The sequence below is a fragment of the Bos indicus genome, chromosome 11 (assembly GCF_029378745.1).
Source record: "Bos indicus isolate NIAB-ARS_2022 breed Sahiwal x Tharparkar chromosome 11, NIAB-ARS_B.indTharparkar_mat_pri_1.0, whole genome shotgun sequence".
In the NCBI taxonomy this organism is placed as follows: Eukaryota; Metazoa; Chordata; class Mammalia; order Artiodactyla; family Bovidae; genus Bos; species Bos indicus.
In genome coordinates this window covers 18,207,673-18,227,250 of record NC_091770.1, presented here as the reverse complement: position 1 = coordinate 18,227,250, position 19,578 = coordinate 18,207,673, and the positions used below count along the sequence as shown (strand labels likewise).

Sequence of the window (19,578 nt, the reverse complement as noted above, 5' to 3'; positions counted from 1 at the left end):
TTGGCCTGTAGTTTTCTTTTTTTGTGGGATCTTTGTCAGGTTTTGGTATTAGGGTGATGGTGGCCTCATAGAATGAGTTTGGAAGTTTACCTTCCTCTGCAATTTTTGGGACGAGTTTGAGCAGGATAGGTGTTAGCTCTTCTCTAAATTTTTGGTAGAATTCAGCTGTGAAGCCGTCTGGACTGGGGCTTTTGTTTACTGGAAGATTTTTGATTACAGTTTCAATTTCCGTGCTTGTGATGGGTCTGTTAAGATTTTCTATTTCTTCCTGGTCGAGTTTTGGAAAGTTGTACTTTTCTAAGAATTTGTCCATTTCTTCCACGTTGTCCATTTTATTGGCATCTAATTGTTGATAGTAGTCTCTTATGATCCTTTGTATTTCTGTGTTGTCTGTTGTGATCTCTCCATTTTCGTTTCTAATTTTGTTGATTTGATTTTTCTCCCTTTGTTTCTTGATGAGTCTGGCTAATGGTTTGTCAATTTTATTTATCCTTTCAAAGAACCAGCTTTTGGTTTTGTTGATTTTTGCTATGGTCTCTTTTGTTTCTTTTGCATTTATTTCTGCTCTAATTTTTAAGATTTCTTTCCTTCTACTAACCCTGGGGTCAATATTGCTCTTTAAAGCTTCTGACCTTGCTTCTATCACCAGTCACATCCACAACTGAGTGCTGTTTTTGCTTTGGCTCCATCTCTTTCTTCTTTCTTGTGTTATTTCTTCACTGATTTCCAGTAGCATATCAGGCACGTACTGACCTGGGGAGTTCATCTTTCAGTGTCCTAACTCTTTGGCTTTTCATACTGTTTATGGGGTTCTCAAGGCAAGAATACTGAATTGGTTTGCCATTCCCTTCTCCAGTGGACCACATTTTGTCAGAACTCTCTACCATGACCTGTCCATCTTGGGTGGCCCTACACAGCATGGCTCATAGTTTTATTGCGTTAGACAAGGCTGTGGTCCATGTGATTAGATTGGTTAGTTTTCTGTGACTGTGGTTTTCAATCTGACTGCCCTCTGATGGAGAAGGATAGGAGGCTTATGGAAGCTTCCTGTTGGGAGAGGGGAAAATTGGACTTGTTCTGATGGGAGGGGCCATGCTCAGTAAATCTTTAATGCAATTTTCTGTTGATGGGTGGAGCTGTGTTCCCTCCCTGCTTTTACCTGGGGGACTTCCCTGGTGGCTCAGAAGGTAAAGTGTTTGTCTACCATGTGAGAGACCTGGGTTTGATCCCTGGGTTGGGAAGATTGCTTGGAGAACGAAATGACAACCCACTCCGGTACTCCTGCCTTGAAAATCCCATGGACGGAGGAGCTTGGTGCAGGCTACTATCCATGGGGTTGCAAAGAGTCGGGCACGACTGAGCGACTTCAAACTATGTTGGAGGTAATGAAGATAATGAACAGTATGAAAAGGCAAAATGATAAGATACTGAAAGAGGAACTCCCCAGGTCAGTAGGTGCCCAATGTGCTACTGGAGATCAGTGGAGAAATAACTCCAGAAAGAATGAAGGGATGGAGCCAAAGCAAAAACAATACCCAGCTGTGGATGTGACTGGTGATAGAAGCAAGGTCCAATGCTGTAAAGAGCAATATTGCATAGGAACCTGGAATGTCAGGTCCATGAATCAAGGCAAATTAAAAGTGGTCAAATAGGAGATGGGAAGAGTGAACGTCGACATTCTAGGAATCAGAGAACTAAAATGGACTAGAATGGGTGAATTTAACTCAGATGACCATGATATCTACTACTGCGGGCAGGAATCCCTCAGAAGAAATGGAGTGGCCATCATGGTCAACAAAAGAGTCCAAAATGCAGTACTTGGATGTAGTCTCAAAAACGACAGAATGATCTCTGTTCATTTACAAGGCAAAGCATTCAATATCACAGTAATCAAAGTCTATGCCCCAACCAGTAATGCTGAAGAAGCTGAAGTTGAACGGTTCTATGAAGACCTACAAGACCTTTTAGAACTAACACTCAAAAAAGATGTCCTTTTCATAATAAGGGACTGGAATGCAAAAGTAGGAAGTCAAGAAACACCTGGAGTAACAGGCAAATTTGGCCTTGGAATACGGAATGAAGCAGGGCAAAGACTAATAGAGCTTCGCCAAGAAAATGCACTGGTCATAGCAAACACCCTCTTCCAACAACACAGGAGAAGACTCTACACATGGACATCATGAAATGGTCAACACTGAAATCCGATTGATTATATTCTTTGCAGCCAAAGATGGAGAAGCTCTATACAGTCAGCAAAAACAAGACCAGGAGCTGACTGTGGCTCAGATCATGAACTGCTTATTGCCAAATTCAGACTTAAGTTGAAGAAAGTAGGGAAAACCACTAGATCATTCAGGTATGACCTAAATCAAATTCCTTATGATTATACAGTGGAAGTGAGAAATAGATTTAAGGGCCTAGATCTGATAGATAGAGTGCCTGATGAACTATGGATAGAGGTTCATTACATTGTACAGGAGACAGGGATCAAGACCATCCCCATGGAAAAGAAATGCAAAAAAGCAAAATGGCTCTCTGAGGAGGCCTGAAAAATAGCTGTGAAAAGAAGAGAAGTGAAAAGCAAGGGAGAAAAGGAAAGATATAAGCATCTGAATGCAGAGTTCCAAAGAATAGCAAAAAGAGATAAGAAACCCTTCCTCAGCAATCAGTGGAAAGAAATAGAGGAAAACAACAGAATGGGAAAGACTAAAGATCTCTTCAAGAAAATTAGAGATACCAAGGGAACATTTCATGCAAAGATGGGCTCAATAAAGGACAGAAATGGTATGGCCCTAACAGAAGCAGAAGATATTAAGAAGAGATGGCAAGAATACACAGAAGAACTGTACAAAAAAGATCTTCATGACCCAGATAATCACGATGGTGTGATCACTCACCTAGAGCCAGACATCCTGGAATGTGAAGTCAAGTGGGCCTTAGAAAGCATCACTATGAACAAAGCTAGTGGAGGTGATGGAATTCCAGTTGAGCTATTTCAAATCCTGAACGATGATGCTGTGAAAGTGCTGGACTCAATGCCAGTAAATTTGGAAAACTCAGCAGTGGCCACAGGACTGGAAAAGGTCAGTTTTCATTCCAATCCCAAAGAAAGGCAATGCCAAAGAATGCTCAAACTACCACACAATTGCACTTATCTCACACACTAGTAAAGTAATGCTCAATATTTTCCAAGCCAGATTTCAGCAATACGTGAACTGTGAACTTCAGATGTTCAAGCTGGTTTTAGAAAAGGCAGAGGAACCAGAGATCAAATTGCCAACATCCACTGGATCATGGAAAAAGCAAGAGAGTTCCAGAAAAACATCTGTTTCTTCTTTATTGACTATGCCAAAGCCTTTGACTGTGTGGATCACAATAAACTGTGGAAAATTCTGAAAGAGATGGGAATACCAGACCACCTGACCTGCCTCCTGATCAATATGTATGCATATCAGGAATCAACAGTTAGAACTGGACATGGAACAACAGACTAGTTCCAAATAGGAAAAGGAGTACGTCAAGGCTGTATATTCTCACCCTGCTTATTTAACTTCTATGCAGAGTACATCATGAGAAATGCTGGGCTGGAAGAAGCATAAGCTGGAATCAAGGTTGCCAGGAGAAATATCAATAACCTCAGATATGCAGATGACACCACCCTTATGGCAGAAAGTGAAGAGGAACTCAAAAGCCTTGATGAAAGTGAAAGAGGAGAGTGAAAAAGTTGGCTTAAAGCTCAACATTCAGAAAACTAAGATCATGGCCTCTGGTCCCATCACTTCATGGTAAATAGATGGGGAAACAGTGGAAACAGTGTCAGACTTTATTTTTTTGTTCTCCAAAATCACTGCAGATGGTGATTGTAGCCATGAATTTAAAAGACGCTTACTCCTTGGAAGGAAAGTTATGACCAACCTAGATAGCATATTCAAAAGCAGAGACATCACTTTGCCAACAAAGGTCCGTCTAGTCAAGGTTATGGTTTTCCAGTCGTCATGTATGAATGGGAGAGTTGGACTGTGAGGAATGCTGAGTGCCAAAGAATTGATGCTTTTGAACCGTGGTGTTGGAAAAGACTCCTGAGAGTCCCTTGGACTGCAAGGAGATCCAACCAGTCCATTCTGAAGGAGATCAGCCCTGGGATTTCTTTCGAGGGAATGATGCTGAAGCTGAAACTCCAGTATTTTGGCCACCTCATGTGAAGAGTTGACTCATTGGAAAAGACTCTGGTGCAGGAGGGATTGGAGGCAGGAGGAGAAGAGGACAACAGAGGATGAGATGGCTGGATGGCATCACTGACTCAATGGACGTGAGTCTGAGTGAACTCTGGGAGTTGGTGATGGACAGGGAGGCTTGGCGTGCTGCAATTCATGGGGTCGCAAAGAGTCAGACATGACTGAGCGACTGAACTGAACTGAATGAAGATTATGGTGACTTCCTTCAAAAGATCCCATGCATGTACGGCTACACTCAGTGCCCCCAACCCTTCAGCAGGCCACCACTGACCCACACCTCCACTGCAGACTCCTGGACACTCACAGGGAAGTCTGGGTCAGTCTTTTATGAGGTCACTGATCTTTCTCTTGAGTCCTGGTGCACACATAGTTCTGTTTGTGCCCTGCAAGAGTCTACTTCCCAGTCCTCTGTAAGTTCTGGCAGCTCTATGGTGGGGTTAATGGAGACCTCCTCCAAGAGGGCTTATGCCATACCCAAGTCTGCTATACCCAGAGCCTCTGTCCCTGCAGCAGTCTACTGCTGACCAGTACCTCCACAGGAGATGCTCAAACACAGTTCTGTCTCAGTCTCTCTGGGGTCCTTGGGTCCTGGTGCACACAAGGTTTGTTTGAGCCCTCTGAGGGTTTCTGGTGGGAATGGGGTTTAATTCTAAATGCAAATTCAGCCCTCCTACCATCTTTCTGGGGCTTCTCCTTTGCCCTTGGACATGGGGTATCTCCTCACATCCACTCCAATGCCTACAGTCTTACTGGGGTTTCTCTGGCCTCCAGCAAAGCGCAGCTGCCACTCCTGACCTTGGAAGTGGGGTATCTCCTCATGGAGAGGAGATATCTTTCTCTGTGATATATCTTTATATCTTTCTCCCTGATCTAAAGAAACAAATGGATTATAATATAGTTGGATGGGTGTTTCAGGCTCTTGATATCATTTAGTTGCAACCTGATTTTTTAAAAGCTTTTTTAAAAAGTGTACTTGTCTTACAAATTGAATCTTCATGAGAATGGAAGTGAAGCTCTAGAAACAATTCAAATCCCACCTATACCTTTTACCAATCTCTATACCTCCCCTATTCATCTCAAAATAAGATACTTATTTTTTTTCTTCTCATACTTGAAGTTAATATTCTGTTTAGAAGAAAGAAAATCATGAATGTTATGTTAAAAACACTTTAAAAAATAATTCAAGGTGATGAACAGGGAGAAGGAAAAGTCATGTTAAGAAAAAGACTAGAAGAGAGGTAATTTGGAGGTATATTAGGAAGTCATACAATTCATCATCAAAAGGCAAGGAAGTAGGAAAAAATTCAGAAAGGAAGATTTTTTATTCCAGGTGCTAACCTTTCTATTTTAAATTAGTCAATTTATTCAAAACCTCTTCAGTCCTAGAAAGTTCAGTGTTAATTATTTTGTTTTTCTGGCAATCTTATTCCCAGTCTCAAAAGTCTTTATAACAATGATTAAGTTGTCATATACATATACATATCCCCTGTTTTGAGTACCAATTTATTCCCAGGCAATTGATATTTTAGGGAACAATTTGAGCATAATGTGAATTTTACATTTGCTTATGCATGAATATATCTGTGAGAAATACTAGATGAATGAAGAAGCATATTCTCAGCTGAACTGGTTTGGGTAAGAATACACAAAATTCATACACATACACACAGGCACACACGTCTGATGTCTTCCAGCTGCCTCAGTTCATGTGTATTAAGCACCACACCCAACTGGATCTGGTACTACAACTTTCCCTATGACTTTTGTTAATCCTTCTACCTCTTCACAATCACACACAAACTGCAACCTGTCTGTTTTTTCTGTACACAAGACAACTTCAGTCCTTTCTAAGGTAAATACCCTGTTTATTTATATAGTTTTAAACTAGGCAACATATGTAAAACTGTTCTACCGAGTTTATTAGATTCTTTTTTTTTTTTTTAATATTGATTCAGCTGTACCAGATCTTAGTTATGGCAAGGGAGATTTTTTTAGCTATGGCATGTGGGATCTAGTTGCCTGACAATGGGTCGATCATGGGCCCCCTGCATTGGGAGCATAGAATCTGAGCCAGTGGACCATCAGGGAATCCCAAATTCATTAGGTTCTTTTTTTTTTTTTTTTTTGGCATAGACTCGATAGATTTTTACTGAAGAAATGCTCTGAACAAAGTGAGTTTCAGAAACACATATGTTTCATTATCACAGAACTGACTGTATGGCATATCTTACCAGCTAAGACTCTGCTGTCTCCTTTTCTTGCTCTATGGTCATTTCGCCATACTTATAAAGTCTTGACTGAGATGCTTGCCATAAATAAATGTAAGACTTCTGCCTTTCATTACTGTGAGTTTAGCTAACAAGTCATTTTGCTAGTCTAAATTCTAGATCCGTTGTGCTTTTTCCATTGTTTCAACTGAGAGCTCATTTGGCAGCCAATAGACTCAGCTATTAGGAGACAAGTTATACTTTGAGACTATATACTATGAGTGTTTGTAGACCTTTATGGTATGGTCTTGCCTCATGTTTTCTAATAAAAAACACTGGAAATCTGCCTCTCCAGTGTTCACGTGAATAGAACCGAACATTACTCAGAGCAGACAAATATCAATTGTGAGATTTGAAAATTTCACTAACTCGATAACTCTTGATTAGAATTTAGTCAAAGTATTCATCACTGCCCAGCTGATGTATCATTTGGATGTATTCAGTACTGTTAAGTAACTTCAGCTACATTCTCCCCTCTTAAAATAAGCTTGTGATACCCTTAATAGGTAATTTTGAAGTCTTTATTTTTGATATTTTCAACAATTATTTTTAAGGTAATATTGGGATATGTTAGATGACTTGAGTTCAGATATGTGGAAGATAATAATAATTGCTATTTCCTAAGCACTGTCTTAACAATTGTTAAAAAATAACAGATAACAAAATCTCTTCCTTTTACCTGTGAGAAGAGCCAAGTCACCTTAAAGTAATTTGTCTAAATTTATGTAACCAGTGAAGAAGCTTGGGTTTTGAACCCAGGCACTCTGGTCCCTGAGTATGTGGACTTAATCATTATACTAAGCCTTTAATTGGGAAGAATTGAACATGTTCTTTTCCTTACTGGGAAACACAGCTTGCTTGGTGATATTATGATATCAAGTTGGTCACTTGGTTTAGCTCCTAAACCTTTAACCAGCAAATTTTGAGTAAGAGTAGGATGATAACAGTTAGTCTATTTTCCCCAAAACTTTAAGGCTTCATCTATATAACCCTCTTATTTCACTAACTAGAGTCTGGGCCAGACATAACTCTTTCTGTACTTAAGAACTACTTGGTTACATCGGTACTCACCTTGATATAACTATATTTTACCTCAACGAAGATGGTGGATAATAGCCTAGATCTGTCATTTAACCATAGAAAGTCACTCCTTAACATTCTTTCTCTAGGTTTTACAACCTAAATTCTTCTCATTACCCTACAAATATTTGGCTTTCTGTTTTTGAAAACTCTTTCTTTTTTTGTCCATTTCTCTACTACTTCATGTTCTACTTTAAATGATGTTTCCTTTAAAACATATGAATTTAGAATGCTTTCTCTTTTTTGAAACTGCATTGTAATGAATATTAAATTATATGGGCCATAACTAGGATCTACCAATTATTTCTCACCTAGAGAGTTTAATTGTACATGAATTAGATATTAAAAGACCAATTATCATAGTGAAAAAAAAACACTGGAGTTTGTAAGAATAAAAAGACTAAAGAGCTTGATTATGGAACAACAACATACTTGTTGCATGGGCCATTAACTATTTGTGCGGAGTTGAATACATTGCTTCTTTTATTTGATCTCAGTTGCTTTTCTATAAAATGATTTGGACTAATTGTTCTATATTGTCACTCTCAGATGAACATTTATTTATGACTGGATTTTCATATCATCTTAGTTGTAGTGTAGTATGATTTTGTTAATAGAGAAGGTATTTTGCTATTAATCCAATGATAACTCATTATTGTTTTCCTTTCCATGTCTAAGAATCTTTGTGCCATTAAGAAGTTTTTAATTTGGTTTTATCCTCAAGGACTGATTTTACTCAAAATTTCTTTGGTCTTTGGATGATTTCTAATTGACTAAGATCATTCCCTTTTTATCCTATTATTTTAAAAAGCTATATGGAGTTAAGTGAATTTTTTCTGTGTTTTCATTCAAACACTGATAGTGATTAAGACATGTCAATTTTTCCTGACTTTCATGGACTGGGAATAAAAAGGTGATGGGCTCTTTCAGAATGATCCATGATTTGGCAGAAGCAAAACATATGATAGATTAGTTTTGTTCTTCGTTCTCACTGCACTCCAAGGCTGGGCCATCATATGCCAGAAACAAGATTTTCCACAGTCCTTTGAACAACTTCAATACATTTCATTTAAGTGCATATTGCTATAGTCTCAACATTCATAAAATGAAGGTTTTAAGCTTTAACTTGTTCAGTTTTATTTATAACTAGTACAATTAAAGCCTTTGTGAGCTATATTCTAATAATTTTTTTTTATATTTAGAAAGATGAAAATGAATATTAAATAAATTTATATTTCATAGTCATCTTAATAAGGGACAATGTTGTATCCATTAAAAAGAAAAGGATGTTATATATAATGGAAAGAATACAGCAGGAATAAACTATTAGAAAGCACAGAGAAATCACAGAATGTGTAAATGAATAGGAAACTGGTATAAAAAGATATCAACAGACATTGATTTTCAAAATGAAAATGCCCACTGAGTGCCCCAGCCCAATGAATGGGAAAATACTCACATCAAAGGATATAGTTGTGAAATTTCAAAATAATGGGGACAAAGGAAATATCTTTTAAAAACTTCTAAGGTAGGAAAAATCAGGTTCCATACAAAGGTGAGCAATTATCATTGGCCTGGCAAATTCTGCAATATAAAACATGACAATTCCATGTCACATTGCATGGAAATAAGGTGGAGAGGCACTATTGAAACATGTGCTTTCTCTCCTAGTTTGGCTCAGCATCCAATGTAAGCCTAAGACAACAGTGAATATGATCAGAGAATGTGGAAAACTTGGTGAGATGAGCCAAATAGAGTCACATCTACTGAACACAAGTCTAACCGGGGAACACAGAGATTCAAGACACAGACACTAAGCATATTGAAAGAAGTCTTTCTGGTGAAGCTTTAGCTTATACTGAAAGAGCAAAGAAGAAACTGCCCTTTAGATGAAACCTCAATGAAGCAAAGCCTTGGAACTTAGTCTCAGTATATTTTTAAACACTCTGTGTGTGTGTGTGCACATGGACATGCTTGGAAAGAGAGCAGGCAGTAGGTTATTTATTTATTTATTTTGATGAAGGAAACTGTTAAAGGAAAGAATATAAAATAAAGAAGAGAAATGAAAAGCAAAAAAGAAAGGGAAAAGTATACCCAATTAAATGCAGAGTTCCAGAGAATGGTGGAGAGATAACGCCTTCTTAAGTGAGCACTGCAAAGAAATAGAGGAAAACAGTAGAATGGGAAAGGCTAGAGACCTCTTTAAGAAAACTGGAGATACTAAGGGACTATTTCATGCAAGGATGGGTATGATAAATGACAGAATGATAAGGACTTAACAAATGCAGAAGAGATTAGGAAGAGGTGGCAAGAATACACAGAACTATGCAAAATTGTTTTAATAACCTGGATAACCAGGATGTTGTAGTCACTTACCTAGAGCCAGACATCCTGGAGTGTGAAGTCAAGTGGGACTTAGGAAACATTACTATGAACAAAGCTAGTGGAAGTGATGGAATTCCAGATGAGCTATTTCAAATCCTAAAAGATGATGCCATTAAAGTGCTGCACTCAATATGTCAGCAAATTTGGAAAACTCAGCAATGGTTATAGGACTGGAAAAACTCAGTTTTAATTCTAATCCCAAAGAAGGGCAATGCCTAATAATGTTCACACTACCATATAATTGTGCTCATTTCACATGCTAGCAAGTTTATGCTCAAAATCCTTCAAGCTAGGCTTCAGCAGGACATGAACCAAAACTTCCAGATGTTCAAGCTGGTTTTAGAAAAGGCAGAGGAACCAGAGATCAAATTGCCAACATTTGTTGGATCATGGAGAAAGCAAGGAATTTCCAGTAAAACATCTACTTCTGCTTCATTGATTACACTAAACACTTTGACTTTGTGGATCACAACAAACTGTGGAAAAATACTTAAACTTATGGGATACCAGACTGCCTTATCTATCTCCTGAGAAACTGAAGCACAAGATGGAATCAAGTTTGCAGGGAGAAATATCAGTAAACCCAGATATGCAGATGATACCGCTCTAATGGCAGGCAGTGAAGAAGAACTGAAGAACCTCTTGATGAGGGTGAAAAAGTAAAATGAAAAAGTTGGTTTGAATATCAACATTAAAAAGTATGATATCATGGTATCCAGCCCATCACTTCATGTCAAATAGAAGGGAAAAAAGTGGAAGCAATGATAGATTTTATTTTCTTGGGCTCCAGAATCACTGTGGATGGTGACTGCAGCCATGAAATGAAGAGACACTTGCTCCTTGGAAGGAAAGCTATGGCAAAAGTAGACAGCATATTAAAAAGCAGTGGAATCACTTTACTGACCAAAATCTGTAGAGTCAAAACTGGTTTTTACAGTAGTCATATATGGATGTGAGAGTTGGACCATAAAAAAAAGCTGGGCACTGCAGGATGATGCTTTCAAATTGTAATGTTGGTGAAGACTCTTGAGAGTCCCTTGGACTGGAAGGCAATCAAACCAGTCAATCAAACTTGAATATTCATTGAAAGGACTGGTGCTGAAGCTGAAGCTCCAATACTTCGGCCACCTGATGTGAAGAGCCATCTCGGAGAGCAGCCACGCAGACATGAGGTGGACTCAGTGTCACCTATGCCCAAAAGACTGTGGATCGCTCGTGTTTGCCTTTTCTCAGGTTTAAGTGTGTCTCTAAAAAATAAAGACTACAAGATTTCAAACCTATCTTTTCTCAGAATTAACTGGCAGTACAGGTAAATTTACTCAAAATCAGATTTTTTTTTTTTTTTCCTACATTGGAGGATTCATGAGGTTTCGTTCTGATTCTGATTCTTTCTAACTTCCTACCATAGAGAATCATCACTATCATTAGAATCCAAATACCCCTATCAGAACTTCACAGCAATACACTCTGCTCTGCCTCCCTCTGGTGCCCTCCTCAGGCCTGTGCTTCAGAGCCTTTTGAAATTCCCAAGGACATAGTTCATTTTCATAAATACAAAATGTGACAGAAATTTCAACAAGAGCCCCATGACATTGGCTGCTGTCAGAAAAAAGGCCTAATTGGTCTATCTGCTAAAGTGTATGCTCAGAATGTAGCCCTAGATGAAATCTCAAAGGCTGGTTTTTGAAAGACCTGCTGAATTGAGTCAGGGCAAGGGGAAGCGGGGAGTGGGGGGGTGGTTGGCAATGTATATTTTAAGAAGAGAATCTGGAAATTGAAGTGTGATTTAAAGTTGGATTTTTTTATGTTCCTTTTTTTCACATGTAGAGAAATAATAAGCTTTTTCCAAGTATGACTGCCATGTTTCCATTGTCAATAGTATGAGATATGATGCTATAATTTTCCATCATCTAACTTATGCCAGCAGTTCTGCATTTTGAAATACAGAGTAATTATTCTCTATACAGGCTCTTCATTTTGTGTTCCATATGGGATTAACTGGAAATAATATTTTAAAATTTTAGGTATCTGGAAAAGTAACAAAGAAAATGAAATAAGATCTGAAAAGCAGTTTAATGCCTTTGAGGGAAAATAAATGACAGAAAAATTTGAATACTCAATGGGAAGGTAAAGCTTGTAGAAAAATATTGCTGCAGGGTATACCTAAATGAGAAATAATAAATTAGGGTATTGAAATAAAACATTTTTTACAAAGTACAACGGCAAACTGGAAAATATTTCATATTTCCCATTATGGTTGAGCCTATTGTTTTCAAAGTTACTGATGAGACTTAAAACAGACTATCACTTTTCAAATTATTTAAATCTGTATAACCTTGGAGCTCTAATCCATTTGCATTTTACCATCTGCTTTGCATGCTTCTTAATTTAATATGTATATCTCAGAATTGATTCAACTTACAAGCTCCTTATGAGGAAGACATGTGCTACTACTGATTGCAGAGATGATGATATTCAACAGCCTGTACAACATAAATCTGAAAGGACAGAATGGAAAGAACACTAGACAAAGAGTAAAATTCTATTCAGTGATATCATAATTACGAACTCACTTTGTGACCTTGAAAAACATATCTAAACCCTCCAGGCTTCTATTTTCATGTGTACAATGGATTAGACCACCTTTATAAGACCTTTGCCAACTCCAGAATTCTCAAATATATCATATTATTGAGGGAAGGAATGATCATTTCAATTAAGAAATAGACATGAGCCACTGGCTCTTCTCCCCTCCTTTAATAATTTTATTTAGGAAAGTGTTTGCAAAAGTTTCAAATGAAAAATTGCAGTCTTATTACAAATATAACTAGAGATAAATATTAAAAACTTAATATCAAAGCTCAAAACTAATAAAAATGAGCCATAAAAAATGAAAATTAAATATATCAGTAATTACAATAACTGTAAATATAAGTAAATTCACTGATGAGAACCTCTTACTAAGAGAGAGACTTACCATTCAATACAAAAGCAAAACTTAATTCAGCTATAAGCTAATTTTAGGAGACATCCCTATGATTCAAAAATATCAAAAAATTGAAAAGTAAGAAATGGAAAATATATATTTAAAAACCTCCAATGGAGGGTATGGGGAGGGAGGAGGGAGGAGGGTTCAGGATGGGGAACACAAGTATACTTGTGGTGGATTCATTTCGATATTTGGCAAAACTAATACAATATTGTAAAGTTTAAAAATAATATAAAATTAAAAAAAACAGTTGTGTTAGCAATATTATTAAAATGGATAGACTTCAAAGACAAATTATTGGTAGGGATAATGAATTATCATTTAATAATAAAAGGAAAAATTTGTCATGAAATTGCCAAGTTCTGAACCTTGAATACATCCATTAATATAATCTCAAAATATATATGGGGTAAACATTCACAGAATTGTCTAGGAAAATTGCCAAAGAAGAATTCTAATAAGCCATTTTTATACACTGATAATCAGGCAATTTAAAAACAACCTGAACTTAGAAACCTGAAGCCAACATTGAGAAAGTCTATAGACTTTTCCATGGCAGTGTAGCCTATTAACAAACCCTTGTATACAGTTTGCACATGTCTCCATTTGCAATGGTACATTTTACATTATACTAGTAAATATCATAAATGTCCAGATCATAAGAAAGCTCCATAAGGCTCCCCAGACGTGGTCGTATTTGATTGTGATGGCCAAAGAGAGAGCAGAAAGGATGGGATTTTAAATGTATTTTTATGTGATTTGATGAATGTATGTATCTGTGTAACCACCACTAAAATTGATATACAGAATATTTCTGTCACCTCAACATTTCTATTACTTTTGGGTCCCAAGTAGCCATTGATAAGCTTTCTGTCATTTTATATTTTCTAGAGGTTCACAGAAATGGTATCATATAGCTTATACTTTTATGTATCTGGTTTCTTTCATTTGGCATGCTGTTTTTGGATTCAGCCACTTTACTGTCTTAGTTCTTTTATTCCTTGGAGTAGTATGATACAAACTCATTTCCACTTGCCTCTTGTTCGACATTCTTTTTGCTCCTAGTTTTTGACTAATGAAGAAAGTTACCATGAAACATATGAACATGCATATATGTTTTCCATTTTATTGGGTAAATATCTTCTTTGAATAGCTGGATCATATAGTAACCATATGTTTAAATTTTTTGAAAAATCAAATTTTCCCAGAGATGTGATCTTTTCGTATTCCCACCAGTCATGTATGACTTCCAGTTGCTTTACTGCAAAGACAATAGTCTTTTTAATTTTGTTTTTAAATTAATTAATTGACCAGTCATCACAAGTTTAGTGAATATCGTCACCTCATATAGATACAAAACTAAAGAAATACATTTTTTTCTTTGTGATGAGAACTGTTTGGATTTACTTTCAACAAGTTTTATAGCAGTGTTAATTGTATTTTGTCATGGCATATATTACTTTCCTAATACTTATTTATCTTATAACTGGAACATTGTAACTGTTGGACAATAGTCTTTTAAACTTTAGACATTTGGATGTGAGTGTATAATGTTATATAATTGCTATTTACATTTGATTTCTCTGATAATGATGTCGAGTAAATTTTTGTCTGCTTATTAGTTATTTGAATATTCTTTTTTGGTGAAGTGTATGTTCAAATCATTTCTGGAGAAGGGATAGGCTACCCACTCCTGTATTCTCGCCTGGAGAATCCCCATGGACAGAGGAACCTGGCGGGCTACATTCCATGGGGTCACAAAGAGTCAGACATGACTGAGAAACTAAGACCAGCACCATTTACCCGTTTTTTAAATTGTATCTCCTTCGCATTACTATCTATTGTAAATATCTTCTCCCAGATTGGGCCTTCCTTTTTCTTTTCTAATACTGTCTTTGAGAAAGCAGTAGTTTAAAATTCTGATTAGGTTTAATTCTTTTATGGTTCAGTTTTTGTGTGTGTGTGTGACTTAAGAACTCTTTTCCTAGCCCAAGATCACACAACTTTCTCTTATAGTTTCTTGTAGAATTTTATAACTTTAGTGTTTATACTTGAGTCTAAGATTCATTAAAAAAATTTTTTTTTAGATGTAGGTAAGAATTGAGATTTATTTTTTCCTATATGGTTACCCATTGTTTCAATACCACTTTTGAAAAGGATGTATTGTGTTCCTTTGGTGACATTATGTTTTCTTGATGGTTTATGTTCCTTGAAGTCTTGTATTGGTGTCTTTGCATTCAAAGGAGTTACCTCTTTCAGCCTTTACAAATTCCCCAGGTAAGATCCATTTGTGGGTCTTAAGTCTTGATCATCTTTGCATTTTCAGGGTAAACCTCATATGTTATCCTTCATATATGTTATTGGATTTTATTTACTGTAAATTGTTAAGAGTTTTTGCAGTCGCATGCATGAGGATATGGTCTACAGTTTGTTGTTGTTTGTTTGTTTTGCAACGTCTGTGCTGATTTTGGTATCAGGATGATAAAAATGTTATGCATATCTGGACCTCTTTCTCTGCATAACTTTCTCTTTTGGTATTTACATCCCTTTCCCCAACCAATTTGAGACTTATTGAACTTCAATCTCTATCTCCTATATTGAGACCAATGGCAGTCTTTTTCTCAATTATCCTTTCCCTTTGTTTAGTCCTGAAACTGTCTGCAAGCAGAAAGCCAAGGGCTTCTGTTTTCAGCACAAGTCTGTGCTATCTGCTTTCCAGTGACTAAAAGAATAGTTTCATATATTTTCCCACTGTTAAGTTTATTTACAGCACAGGAATTGTTTCTGCACTGTTGCTCCATGATGACCAGGCAGGAGTTGAAGTTCTGTTTAAAGATTTAGATATTTTTTTCTGCTGTGTAAAAAATTCTGTTTATTTCAAAATGTCAGTCTTATCAGATTTACTACATGTAAAAATAATAATTTTATCTTATCAAAAAAATCATTTCTAAAACTCTGAGAATCTAAAGGTCAGATCATGAACATAAATGCACTTTGAAATATGGCCTCCTTTTCCTTGTCTGCTCCATTTTGACTGCCTATCATGATCTATGACTGCTCAGTCAATCAATGGGGCCAGGTCAGCTACCATGTGGGACATGATGAGTTTTAAAATATTTTAAAGTATTATTGTTTCCTTTGACGAGGTTATAATCTAGTAAAACAGTCAAGACATAAAATATAATCATTAACTAAAATAAAACATAAAGTATTAGAATTTTACAGAATCTAGAGTGAGGACTCTTGGGTGGCATATAGAGAAGAATTCCAGTGACCTGATTTTAACATTGGGCAGTCCTGAGAGTAGTCCTGTGAACCAATAACTTAACATTTCCATGTTGCAACCAGGTAATGGCTCACTCAGAGATGTCTGAGGGCAGATGAGACTCTAGGCAAAACTCATACCCTAAATAGATTCCATTCATCCAAAATAATAGGCAATTCTCCTTTTGCATTATGTTCTCATATTCTTTTCTACTTATGGGCACGTATATGCTGGGTGTCATTATGTGCAGTTTATGTTTTCAATTAACCTATTCTGTTTATACTTTGCACATCCTTTTGGTTACTAAGTTCTGATAAATGGTATTAACATAGGATTCCATGAGTGATCTTTTAGTGACCATATCTTTGCTGGTTTCTGACTGGTTAACTTCAACTGTGGTTTGAGTTCTCTGAATATCAATCAGTGAAATAAAATTGCATTATCCTTGAAGTGAGGTAACACTGCTTATATCTCAAATAATAGTTCTCACTTGTTTTTAGTAAATATCTGAGAGCAGCTACTTCAATGCAGTCTGCAAATGCAATATCAAATAGTTTAATTCTGTGTAGAAAGGTCAAAAATAAGTACACACACCTTAGTGAAGAGAAAAGGTGCTCACTAGCTCTGACAGCAGAGAAGGCAATAGCAACCCACTCCAGTACTCTTGCCTGGACCATCGCATGGAAAGAGGAGCCTGGTGAGCTGCAGTCCATGGGGTCACGAAGAGTTGGACACAACTGAACACCTTCACTTTCACTTTTCACTTTCATGCATTGGAGAAGGAAATGGCAACCCACTCCAGTGTTTTTGCCTGGAGAATCCCAGGGAAGGGAGAGCCTAGTGGGCTGCTGTCTATGGGGTCACACAGAGTCGGACACGACTGAAGCAACTTAGCAGCAGCAGCAGCAGCTCTGACTGAGTGGCTCCACTTTCTCATGTTAGCAGGAGAAATGTTTACTATGTTTTACTTCAAAATCAGTGATTTGGTGGAAACATCTACATATGCCAAACCTTAGGTAAGCATACTGTTTACTTTCTGTAGGACAGGTCACCAGGATGAATTTTAAAATCCAGTAGGACGTAATGGTGCTAATTTCCATAATTTCAAGTTCCTATAACAGGAAACAACAACAACAACAACAAACTGTCCCCAAGGTTTTTACCTTAGTTTTGGTTTCAAAACTGAGAACTGAAAAAGTTAGTAAAGAAGCTAAACTTATATTGCTCTCAAAGCACCTGATGCAGGAACATAGAAAGAAGAGGTAGATAGAATACCTTAAACTGTTCTGTTCAGTTCAGTTCAGTTGCTCAGTTGTGTCCGACTCTTTGCGACCCCATGAATCACAGCATGCCAGGCCTCCCTGTCCATCACCAACTCCCGGAGTTCACTCAGACTCACATCCATCGAGTCAGTGATGCCATCCAGCCATCTCATCCTCTGGCGTCCCCTTCTCCTCCTGCCCCCAATCCCTCCCAGCATCAAAGTCTTTTCCAATGAGTCAACTCTTTGCATGAGGTGGCCAAAGTACTGGAGCTTCAGCTTTAGCATCATTCCTTCCAAAGAAATCCCAGGGCTGATCTCCTTCAGAATGGACTGGTTGGATCTCCTTGCAGTCCAAGGGACTCTCAAGAGTCTTCTCCAACACCACAGTTCAAAAGCATCTATTCTTCAGCACTTAGCCTTCTTCACAGTCCAACTCTCACATCCATACATGACCACAGGAAAAATCATAGCCTTGACTACATGGACCTTTGTTGGAAAAGTAATGTCTCTGCTTTTGAATAAGCTATCTAGGTTAGACATAACTTTCCTTCCAAGGAGTAAGCGTCTTTTAATTTCATGGCTGCAATCACCATCTGCAGTGATTTTGGAGCCCAAAAAAGTAAAGCCTGACACTGTTTCCACTGTTTCCCCATCTATTTCCCATGAAGTGATGGGACCAGATGCCATGATCTTCATTTTCTGAATGTTGAGCTTTAAGCCAACTTTTTCACTCTCCTCTTTCACTTTCATCAAGAGGCTTTTTAGTTCCTCGTCACTTTCTGCCATAAGGGTGGTGTCATCTGCATATCTGAGGTTATTGATATTTCTCCCGGCAATCTTGATTCAAACTTAAATTGAAGAAAGTAGAGAAAACCACTAGACAGAGCATTCAGGTATGACCTAAATCAAATCCCTTATGATTATACAGTGGAAGTGAGAAATAGATTTAAGGGCCTAGATCTGATAGATAGAGTGCCTGATGAACTATGGAATGAGGTTCATGACATTGTACAGGAGACAGGGATCAAGACCATCCCCTTAAACTGTTACTAAGAAATTAATTTCCTAATTGAGAAAGGAGATCCATAATGATTCCTGCTCAGGCCATGCATCTTGATGCATATGTTCTATAAATTTATTTATAGTTTGCAGTGTGGAGAGAAGGAAGTAGATTCTGTTATCTATAAATTTTAGAGAATTCTCAGACTAGGAATCACAAGAACTGATGTTATCTCTTATTCTTCTGTCCACCAAGTGAGGTGAGGTAAGTCAGTATGACTCTGGGACTCAAGTTTCTGAGACTAATATGAGGAAGTAAACTAGATAGGTTCTAAGTTTTCTTCTTGGAGAAGGCAATGGCACCCCACTCCAGTACTCTTGCCTGGAAAATCCCATGGGCGGAGGAACCTGGTAGGCTGCAGTCCATGGGGTTGCGAAGAGTCGGACACGACAGAACGACTTCACTTTCACTTTTCACTTTCACGCACTGGAGAAGGAAATGGCAACCCACTCCAGTGTTCTTGCCTGGAGAATCCCAGGGACGGGGGAGCCTGGTTGGCTGCCGTCTATGGGATCTCACAGAGTTGGACAAGACTGAAGAGAGACTTAGCAGCAGCAGCAGCAAGTTTTCTTTTAGCTTATTTCATGACTTTATAAGTTTCAAAATTAGGAGGATAATGCTTAAAAATTTAGAAATAACCATGGCTGGTCCAGATTAATGTTCCATCCAGACCCCAAATCCGTGCAAACAATGGCCCTGGGAATTGAATTGTGAATGAGTGGTTGTAATTTTTCATCCTGACATCAAGTTTAGAAGTAAGTCAGCATGTGTCAGCTCCTCGTAATCTGTATCTACCTCTTAGGGATTAAGAGTTTCATAAAATTATTATCTGTTGTATAAAGAATTACTTAAGTATTTCCTTTTTTTTTTTTGGTCCTATGTTTCTCTGTTCAGTTTTAAAAAGGATCTCCCCTAAATAAGACTCAGGCTTCCCTGGTAGCTCAGTTGGTAAAGAATTTGCCTGCACTGCAGGAAACCCTACTTTGATTCCTGGGTTGGGAAGATCCCCTGGAGAAGGGATAGGCTACCCACT

General features: G+C 37.6%; 1 long non-coding RNA gene across 2 annotated transcripts in view; it reads right to left on the bottom strand.

Moving 5' to 3' along the window:
* The window catches only part of LOC139185643 (uncharacterized), a 40,302-nt gene extending 27,813 nt beyond the window's left edge, over positions 1-12,489 (bottom strand). For both annotated transcript variants that reach the window (XR_011569142.1, XR_011569143.1), the window contains exon 1: positions 12,390-12,489. This is a non-coding gene — a long non-coding RNA (uncharacterized lncRNA). The remainder of the gene's footprint in view (positions 1-12,389) is intronic.
* Between the last annotated feature and the right edge of the window lie 7,089 nt (positions 12,490-19,578).